The sequence below is a fragment of the Triticum aestivum genome, chromosome 3D, assembly GCF_018294505.1.
Source record: "Triticum aestivum cultivar Chinese Spring chromosome 3D, IWGSC CS RefSeq v2.1, whole genome shotgun sequence".
Lineage (NCBI taxonomy): Eukaryota > Viridiplantae > Streptophyta > Magnoliopsida > Poales > Poaceae > Triticum > Triticum aestivum.
In genome coordinates, this window is record NC_057802.1 from 585,381,168 (window position 1) to 585,391,924 (window position 10,757).

Here is a 10,757-nt window from a genome sequence, read left to right on the forward strand (position 1 = left end):
ACCCATTAGTCCCGGTTGGTGCCACCAACCGGGACCAAAGGTCGTGTGCTGGAACTGGCGCGTTGCGGTGCGATGTTTAGTCCCACTTCGCTTGCCGAGAGGGACTCGGAGTGGTTTATAAGCCCTGCCGAGCCGACCACTTCGAGCTCCTCTCTACTGCAGGCTTACGGGCCTAAATCCACTCTCTGTACCTGTGGGCCTACGGGGCCTACTGCGGGCCTACATCCTGGCCCCACTAGCGGGTTTCTAGTCGTATGCAGGCCGTGGTGGCCCAGTAGGTGGCACTTTTTTTATTTTATTTTCCAGTTTTTTGCTTTCTTTTTTCTTTTATTTATTTTATTTTGTTTCTACTTACAGCAAAATACTTACTAGTTTTTCGGTTATTCTTTTTGGTTTTAGGTAATAAAAATTATAAACTTTCTGTTAGTGCCATTAATTTTCCAATTTGAATAGTTTAAATTTGAATTATTTGAAATTTCTATAAATCACTAATTTGTGATTAACTTTACTATAAAAATAGATTTTGGAGTGATTCCTTTTCCTGCTATTTAATATTACTGTGTTTTATCATTATATTTAAAAACAATTTTTGTTATTTTAGTTTTTCACAAAAGAAATCTTTATGATAATTCTTTTTGCTATTAAAGTTTCTAAAAAAAAGTTCTTTATGAAAATTCTTTTTGCTTTTAATGTTTTGAACAAAAAATACTTTGATAATTTTAGTTGCATAAATTTTAGTATATTATTTTTGCTATTAAAGTTTCATAAAAATTTTCTAGTTCATTCTTTTTTATATTAGTTCATTCCTTGAGCTAAATGACCATGAAATTGAAAAGCACTACATCAATTTTCATTTTTTTGAACTTATTTGAACTCCAGACTCTTTGTGTGTTCAAAATGCACCATTCAAAGCCACATCATCAATTTTCAACCCTTTCTGACGTCATTTGTTATTTTTCATGCATTTACTGATTTTTTTGAGCTAAATGACCCTGAAATTGAAAAGCACTACAGATGAACTCTGAAAAGGTTGAAAGTTGGCATGGTATCATCATTTCACCCAAATAGCATGTGCTAAAAAGTTGAGAGGGTTACGACAAAAACTGGATGCACTTCGTGTATAAAACGGACAATCTCTTTCGAAGTATCAGGGTTTCATACGGAAACTCATCTGTTACATGGATATTCTAGATCTAAGGCATCATCATAATAGTCGTGGAGAGAAAGTCTTCACTTTTTCTTCGCTTCTGTCCTTTGCTTATTGTGCCGTAACCATGGATAATCTTCATCGTTTAACAGGGTGCTTGGGTCAGCCTTGACTTTGAAAGGAGGAATTTCATGAAACTTTTCATAATCTTCGGACATGTCTGTCTTGCCCTCCACTCCCGCGATGTCTCTTTTTCCTGAAAGAACTATGTGGCGCTTTGTCTCATTGTATGATGTGTTCGCTTCCTTATCTTTTCTTTTTCTCGGTTTGGTAGATTTTTCCTTCACATAGAAAACCTGCGCCACATCATTGGCTAGGACGAACGGTTCATCTGTGTACCCAAGATTGTTCAGATCCACTGTTTTCATTCCGTACTGTGGGTCTACCTGTACCCCGCCTCCTGACAGATTGACCCATTTGCACTTAAACAAAGGGACCTTAAAATCATGTCCGTAGTCAAGTTCCCATATGTCCACTATGTAACCATAATATGTGTCCTTTCCATTATTGGTTACTGCATCAAAGCGGACACCGCTGTTTTGGTTGGTGCTCTTTTCATCTTGGACGATCGTGTAAAATGTATTCCCATTTATCTCGTATCCTTTGTAAGTCAATACAGTCAAAGATGGTCCCCTAGACAACGAGTACAGCTCATCACAAATAGTGTTGTCACCTCTGAGACATGTTTCCAACCAACTGCCGAAAGTCCTGATGTGTTCACTGATACGTCTCCAACATATCTATAATTTTTTATTGTTCCATACTATTATTTTATCCATCTCGGATGTTTTATGGGCTATACTATGCACTTTTATATTATTTTTTGGGACTAACCTATTGACCCAGAGCCCAGTGCAAGTTCCTGTTTTTTCCCTTGTTTCAGTGTTTCGAAGAAAAGGAATATCAAACGGAGTCGAAACGGAATGAAACCTTCTGGAGAAGTTATTTTTGGAAGAAAAGCTACCCGATAGACTTGGAGTGCACGTCAGGAAAGAAACGAGGGAGCCACGAGGCAGGGGCACGCCCACCCCCCTAGGGCGCGCCCTCCACCCTCGTGGGCACCTCGTGGCTCCCCTGACGTACTTCTTCCTCCTATATATACCCATATACCCTAAAAACTTCGGAGAACAGAATAGATCGGGAGTTCCGCCGCCGCAAGCCTCTGTAGCCACCAAAAACCAATCGGGACCCTGTTCCGGCACCCTGCCGGAGGGGGGAGCCCTCACCGGTGGCCATCTTCATCATCCCGGCGCTCTCCATGATGAGGAGGGAGTAGTTCACCCTCGGGGCTGAGGGTATGTACCAGTAGCTATGTGTTTGATCTCTCTCTCTCTCGTGTTCTTGATTTGGCACAATCTTGATGTATCGCGAGCTTTGCTATTATATTTGGATCTTATGTTGCTTCTTCCCCTCTACTCTCTTGTAATGGATTGAGTTTTCCCTTTGAAGTAATCTTATTGGATTGAGTCTTTAATGATTTGAGAACACTTGATGTATGTCTTGCCGTGCGTATCTGTGGTGAGAATGGGATATCACGTGATACACTTGATGTATGTTTTGGTGATCAACTTGCGGGTTCCGCCCATGAACCTATGCATAGGGGTTGGCACACGTTTTCGTCTTGATTCTCCGGTAGAAACTTTGGGGCACTCTTTGAGGTTCTATGTGTTGGTTGAATAGATGAATCTGAGATTGTGTGATGCATATCGTATAATCATACCCACGGATACTTGAGGTGACATTGGAGTATCTAGGTGACATTAGGGTTTTGGTTGATTTGTGTCTTAAGGTGTTATTATAGTACGAACTCTAGGGCTGTTTGTGACACTTATAGGAATAGCCCAACGGATTGATTGGAAAGAATAACTTTGAGGTGGTTTCGTACCCTACCATAATCTGTTCGTTTGTTCTCCACTATTAGTGACTTTGGAGTGACTCTTTGTTGCATGTTGAGGGATAGTTATGCGATCCAATTATGTTATTATTGTTGAGAGAACTTGCACTAGTGAAAGTATGAACCCTAGGCCTTGTTTCCTAGCATTGCAATACCGTTTACGCTCACTTTTACCACTTGTTACCTTGCTTTTTTATATTTCAGATTACAAAAACCTATATCTACCATCATTATTGCACTTGTATCACCATCTCTTCGCCGAACTAGTGCACCTATACAATTTATCATTGTATTGGGTGTGTTGGGGACACAAGAGACTCTTTGTTATTTGGTTGCAGGGTTGCTTGAGAGAGACCATCTTCAACCTATGCCTCCCACGGATTGATAAACCTTAGGTCATCCACTTGAGGGAAATTTGCTACTATCCTACAAACCTCTGCACTTGGAGGCCCAACAACGTCTACAAGAAGAAGGTTGCGTAATAGACATCAAGCTCTTTTCTGGCGCCGTTGCCGGGGAGGCTAGGTAAGCAGCACTCACACCCCGTCAACTAAGCTCTTTTCTGGCGCCGTTGCCGGGGAGGTTAGTGCTTGAAGGTATATCTTTAGATCTTGCAATCGAATCTTTTTGTTTCTTGTTTTATCACTAGTTTAGTCTATAAAAGAAAACTACAAAAAATGGAATTAAATGTGCCTCATATGCTTCATCTTTTTAATGTCTTTCGTGAAAATGATGGGAAGGAAAATTGTGCTCAAGTACTAGAATAAGAATTACATAGAATGCTTGGCATAAAATATGTGAATGATGAGCATGATTGTAATGTTGTTAATATGAATTCTTTGAATACCCGTGATGCTAATGATATGCAAAGCCACAAGCTTGGGGAAGCTATGTTTGATGAAGATGATATTTTTTGTCCCCCAAGCTTTGATGAGCAAATTTACTATGATGAAAGCATGCCTCCTATCTATGATGATTATTGTGATGACACGTATGCTATAAAGAATAATGATAACCATGAAACTTGTCATCTCGATCTTAATTTTCAATCACATGATAGTTATTTTGTTGAGTTTGCTCCCACTATTATTCATGAGAAGAATTTTGCTTATGTGGAGAGTAGTAAATTTTCTATGCTTGTAGATCATGAAAAGAATGCTTTAGGTGCAGTTTATATTGTTGAATTCATTCATGATGCTACTGAAAATTATTATGAGGGAGGAATATATGCTTGTAGGAATTGCAATAATATCAAGTTTCCTCTCTATGTGCTTAAAGTTTTGAAGTTATGCTTGTTTTGCCTTCCTATGCTAGTTGATTGTTGTTCCCATAAGTTGTTTTCTCACAAAATCCCTATGCATAGGAAGTGGGTTAGACTTAAATGTGCTAGTCATATTCTTCATGATGCTCTCTTTATGTTTCAATTCCTATCTTTTATGTGAGCATCATTGACATCATCATGCCTAGCTAGGGGCGTTAAACGTTAGCGCTTGTTGGGAGGCAACCCAACTTTATCTTAGTTTCTTGCTTTTGGGTTCTGTTTAGGAATAAATAATCCACATAGCTTCTGTTTAGATGTGGTTTTGTGTTTTAATTAGTGTTTGTGCCAAGTAAGACCTATAGGATCTTCTTAGATGATAGTTATTTGATCTTGCTGAAAATTCCAGAAACTTTCTGGTCACGAAAACAATTGTTAAAAATCACCAGAACGTGATAAAATACTGATTCCAATTGCAGCAGATCAATAAACAAATTTTCTAGGTCTTCCTATTTTGGCTGATATTTTGGAGTTCCAGAAGTTTGCGTTAGTTACAGATTACTACAGACTGTTCTGTTTTTGACAGATTCTGTTTTTCGTGTGTTGTTTGCTTATTTTGATGAATCTATGGATAGTAAAATAGTTTATAAACCATAGAGAAGTTGGAATACAGTAGGTTTAACACCAATATAAATAAGGAATGAGTTCATTACAGTACCTTGAAGTGGTGTTTTGTTTTCTTTCGCTAACGGAGCTCACGAGATCTTCTGTTAAGTTTTGTGTTGTGAAGTTTTCAAGTTTTGGGTAAAGATTCGATGGACTATGGAATAAGGAGTGGCAAGAGCCTAAGCTTGGGGATGCCCAAGGCACCCCAAGGTAATATTCAAGGATAACCAAGAGCCTAAGCTTGGGGATGCCCCGGAAGGCATCCCCTCTTTCGTCTTCATTCATCGGTAACTTTACTTGGAGCTATATTTTTATTCACCACATGATATGTGTTTTGCTTGGGGCATCATTTTATTTTCTTTTGCTTTGCTTGCTGTTTGAATAAAATACCAAGATCTGAAATTCTTAAATGTTAGAGAGTCTTCACATAGTTGCATAATTATTCGACTACTCATTGATCTTCACTTATATCTTTTAGAGTAGTTTGTTGTTTGCTCTAGTGCTTCACTTATATCTTTTAGAGCACGGTGGTGGTTTTATTTTGAAGAAATAGATGAACTCTCATGATTCACTTATATTATTTTGAGAGTCTTAAATAGCATGGTAATTTGCTTAATCCTAATATGCTAGGTATTCAAGACTAGTAAAAACTTTCTTATGAGTGTGTTGAATACTAAGAGAAGTTTGATGCTTGATGATTGTTTTGAGATATGGAGGTAGTGATATTAAAGTTGTGCTAGTTGAGTAGTTGTGAATTTGAGAAATGCTTGTGTTGAAGTTTGCAAGTCCCGTAGCATGCACGTATGGTAAACGTTATGTAACAAATTTGAAACATGAGGTGTTCTTTGATTGTCCTCCTTATGAGTGGCGGTCGGGGACGAGCGATGGTCTTTTCCTACCAATCTATCCCCCTAGGAGCTTGCGCGTAGTGCTTGGTTTTTGATGACTTGTAGATTTTTGCAATAAGTATGTGAGTTCTTTATGACTAATGTTGAGTCCATGGATTATACGCACTCTCACCCTTCCATCATTGCTAGCCTCTTCGGTACTGTGCATTGCCCTTTCTCACATTGAGAGTTGGTGCAAATTTCGCCGGTGCATCCAAACCCCGTGATATGATACGCTCTTTCACACATAAACCTCCTTATATCTTCCTCAAAACAGCCACCATACCTACCTATTATGGCATTTCCATAGCCATTCCGAAATATATTGCCATGCAACTTTCCACCATTCCGTTTATCATGACACATTCATCATTGTCATATTGCTTAGCATGATCATGTAGTTGGCATAGTATTTGTGGCAAAGCCACCGTTCATAATTCTTTCATACATGTCACTCTTGATTCATTGCATATCCCGGTACACCGCTGGAGGCATTCATATAGAGTCATACTTTGTTCTAGTATCGAGTTGTAATCATTGAGTTGTAAATAAATAGAAGTGTGATGATCATCATTTAATAGAGCATTGTCCCAAAAAAAGGCCAAAAAAAGAAGGCCCAAAAAAAGGGAAATAAAAAGGGGCAATGCTACTATCCTTTTTTCACACTTGTGCTTCAAAGTAGCACCATAATCTTCATGATAGAGAGTCTCTTGTTTTGTCACTTTCATATACTAGTGGGAATTTTTCATTAAAGAACTTGGCTTGTATATTCCAACAATGGGCCTCCTCAAGTGCCCTAGGTCTTCGTGAGCAAGCAAATTGGATGCACACCCACTTAGTTTCTTTTGTTGAGCTTCCATACATTTATAGCTCTAGTGCATCCGTTGCATGGCAATCCCTACTCCTTGCATTAACATCAATCGATGGGCATCTCCATAGCTCATTGATTAGCCTCGTTGATGTGAGACCTTCTCCTTTTTTGTCTTCTCCACATAACCCCCATCATTATACTCTATTCCACCCATAGTGCTATGTCCATGGCTCGCGATCATGTATTGCGTGAAAGTTTATAGGTTTGAAATTACTAAAGTATGAAACAATTGCTTGGCTTGTCACCAGGGTTGTGCATGATGAGAGCATTCTTGTGTGACGAAAATGGAGCATGACTAAACTATATGATTTTGTAGGGATGAACTTTCTTTGGCCATGTTATTTTGAGAGGACATAATTGCTTAGTTATATGCTTGAAGTATTATTACTTTTATGTCAATATGAACTTTTATCTTGAATCTTTCGGATCTGAATATTCATACCACAATTAAGAAGAATTACATTGAAATTATGCCAAGTAGCATTCCACATCAAAAATTCTGTTTTTATCATTTACCTACTCGAGGATGAGCAGGAATTAAGCTTGGGGATGCTGATACGTCTCCAACATATCTATAATTTTTTATTGTTCCATGCTATTATTTTATCCGTCTTGGATGTTTTATGGGCTTTACTATGCACTTTTATATTATTTTTTGGTACTAACCTATTGAACCAGAGCACAGTGCCAGTTCCTGTTTTTTCCCTTGTTTCAGTGTTTCGAAGAAAAGGAATATCAAACGGGGTTGAAATAGAATGAAACCTTCTGGAGAAGTTATTTTTGGAAGAAAAGCTACCCGATAGACTTGGAGTGCATGTCAGGAAAGAAATGAGGGAGCCACGAGGCAGGGGGCGCGCCCTCCACCCTCGTGGGCCCCTCGTGGCTCCCCTGACGTACTTCTTCCTCCTATATATACCCATACACCCTAAAAACTTCGGAGAACAGAATAGATCGGGAGTTCCGCCGCCGCAAGCCTCTGTAGCCACGAAAAACCAATCGGGACCCTGTTCCGGCACCCTGTCGGAGGGGGGAGCCGTCACCGGTGGCCATCTTCATCATCCTGGCGCTCTCCATGACGAGGAGGGAGTAGTTCACCCTCGGGGCTGAGGGTATGTACCAGTAGCTATGTGTTTGATCTATCTCTCTCGTGTTCTTGATTTGGCACGATCTTGATGTATCGCGAGCTTTGCTATTATAGTTGGATGTTATGTTGCTTCTCCCCCTCTACTCTCTTGTAATGGATTGAGTTTTCCCTTTGAAGTAATCTTATCGGATTGAGTCTTTAATGATTTGAGAACACTTGATGTATGTCTTGCCGTGCGTATCTGTGGTGACAATGGGATATCACGTGATACACTTGATGTATGTTTTGGTGATCAACTTGCGGGTTCCGCCCATGAACCTATGCATAGGGGTTGGCACACGTTTTCGTCTTGATTCTCTAGTAGAAACTTCGCGGCACTCTTTGAGGTTCTATGTGTTGGTTGAATAGATGAATCTGAGATTGTGTGATGCATATCGTATAATCATACCCACGGATACTTGAGGTGACATTGGAGTATCTAGGTGACATTAGGGTTTTGGTTGATTTGTGTCTTAAGGTGTTATTCTAGTACGAACTCTCGGGCTGTTTGTGACACTTATAGGAATAGCCCAACGGATTGATTGGAAAGAATAACTTTGAGGTGGTTTCGTACCCTACCATAATCTGTTCATTTGTTCTCCACTATTAGTGACTTTGGAGTGACTCTTTGTTGCTTGTTGAGGGATAGTTATGCGATCCAATTATGTTATTATTGTTGAGAGAACTTGCACTAGTGAAAGTATGAACCCTAGGCCTTGTTTCCTAGCATTGCAATACCGTTTACGCTCACTTTTACCACTTGTTACCTTGCTGTTTTTATATTTTCAGATTACAAAAACCTATATCTACCATCATTATTGCACTTGTATCACCATCTCTTCGCCGAACTAGTGCACCTATACAATTTACCATTGTATTGGGTGTGTTGGGGACACAAGAGACTCTTTGTTATTTGGTTGCAGGGTTGCTTGAGAGAGACCATCTTCAACCTACGCCTCCCACGGATTGATAAACCTTAGGTCATCCACTTGAGGGAAATTTGCTACTGTCCTACAGACCTCTGCACTTGGAGGCCCAACAACGTCTACAAGAAGAAGGTTGCATAGTAGACATCATTCACATGTAATCCAGTCGTCACACTGCTCCGGGTGTTTGGAGCGCAGACTGTTCTTGTGTTCATCGACATACGGGGTCACCAAGGTAGAGTTCTGTAGAACTGTGTAGTGTGCTTCAGACCAAGAATGCCCGTCCCTGCATATTATTGAGTCCCCTCCAAGCGTGCCTTTTCCAGTCAGTCTCCCCTCATACTGCGATTTAGGGAGACCAATCTTATTAAGGCCAGGAATGAAGTCAACACAAAATCCAATGACATCCTCTGTTTGATGGCCCATGGAGATGCTTCCTTCTGGCCTAGCGCGGTTAGGGACATATTTATTTAGGACTCCCATGAACCTCTCAAAGGGGAACATATTGTGTAGAAATACAGGGCCCAGAATGACAATCTCGTCGACTAGATGAACTAGGACGTGCGTCATGATATTGAAGAAGGATGGTGACACCAACTCGAAACTGATAAGACATTGCGCAACATCACTCCTTAGCCTTGGTATGATTTCTGGATCGATCACCTTCTGAGAGATTGCATTGAGGAATGCACATAGCTTCACAATGGCTAATCGGACGTTTTCCGGTAGAAGCCTCCTCAATGCAACCGGAAGCAGTTGCGTCATAATCACGTGGCAGTCATGAGACTTTAGGTTCTAGAACTTTTTCTCTGGCATATTTATTATTCCCTTTATATTCGACGAGAAGCCAGTCGGGACCTTCATACTGAGCAGGCATTCAAAGAAGATTTCCTTCTCTTCTTTGGTAAGAGCCTAGCTGGCAGGACCTTCATACTACTTTGGAGGCATGCCGTCTTTTTCGTGCAAACGTTGCAGGTCCTCACGTGCCTCCGGTGTATCTTTTGTCTTCCCATACACGCCCAAGAAGCCTAGCAGGTTCACGCAAAGGTTCTTCGTCATGTGCATCACGTCGATTGAAGAGCGGACCTCTAAGTCTTTCCAGTAGGGTAGGTCCCAAAATATAGATTTCTTCTTCTACATGGGTGCGCGTCCCTCAGCGTCATTCGGAACAGATAGTCCGTCGGGACCCTTTCCAAAGATTACGTGTAAATCATTGACCATAGCAAGTACGTGATCACCGGTACGCATGGTGGGCTTCTTTCGGTGATCTGCCTCGCCTTTGAAATGCTTGCCTTTCTTTCGACATTGTTGGTTGGTCAGAAGAAATCGACGATGGCCCAGGTACACATTCTTCCTGCATTTGTCCAGGTATATACTTTCGGTGTCAACTAAACAGTGCGTGCATGCATGGTATTCCTTGTTTGTCTGTCCTGAAAGGTTACTGAGAGCGGGCCAATCGTTGATGGTTACAAACAGCAACGCGTGCAGGTTAAATTCCTCTTGTTTGTGCTCATACCACACATGTACACCGTTTCCATTCCACAGCTGTAAAAGTTCTTCAACTAATGGCCTTAGGTACACATCAATGTCGTTGCCGGGTTGCTTAGGGCCTTGGATGAGAACTGGCATCATAATGAACTTCCGCTTCATGCACATCCAAGGAGGAAGGTTATAGATACATAGAGTCACGGGCCAGGTGCTGTGATTGCTGCTCTGCTCCCCGAAAGGATTAATGCCATCCGCGCTTAAACCAAACCATACGTTCCTTGCGTCACCTGCAAACTTAGCCCAATACTTTTTCTCGATTTTTCTCCACTGCGACCCGTCAGCGGGTGCTCTCAACTTCCCATCTTTCTTACGGTCCTCTCTGTGCCATCGCATCAACTTGGCATGCTCTTCGTTTCTGAACAGATGTTTCAACCGTG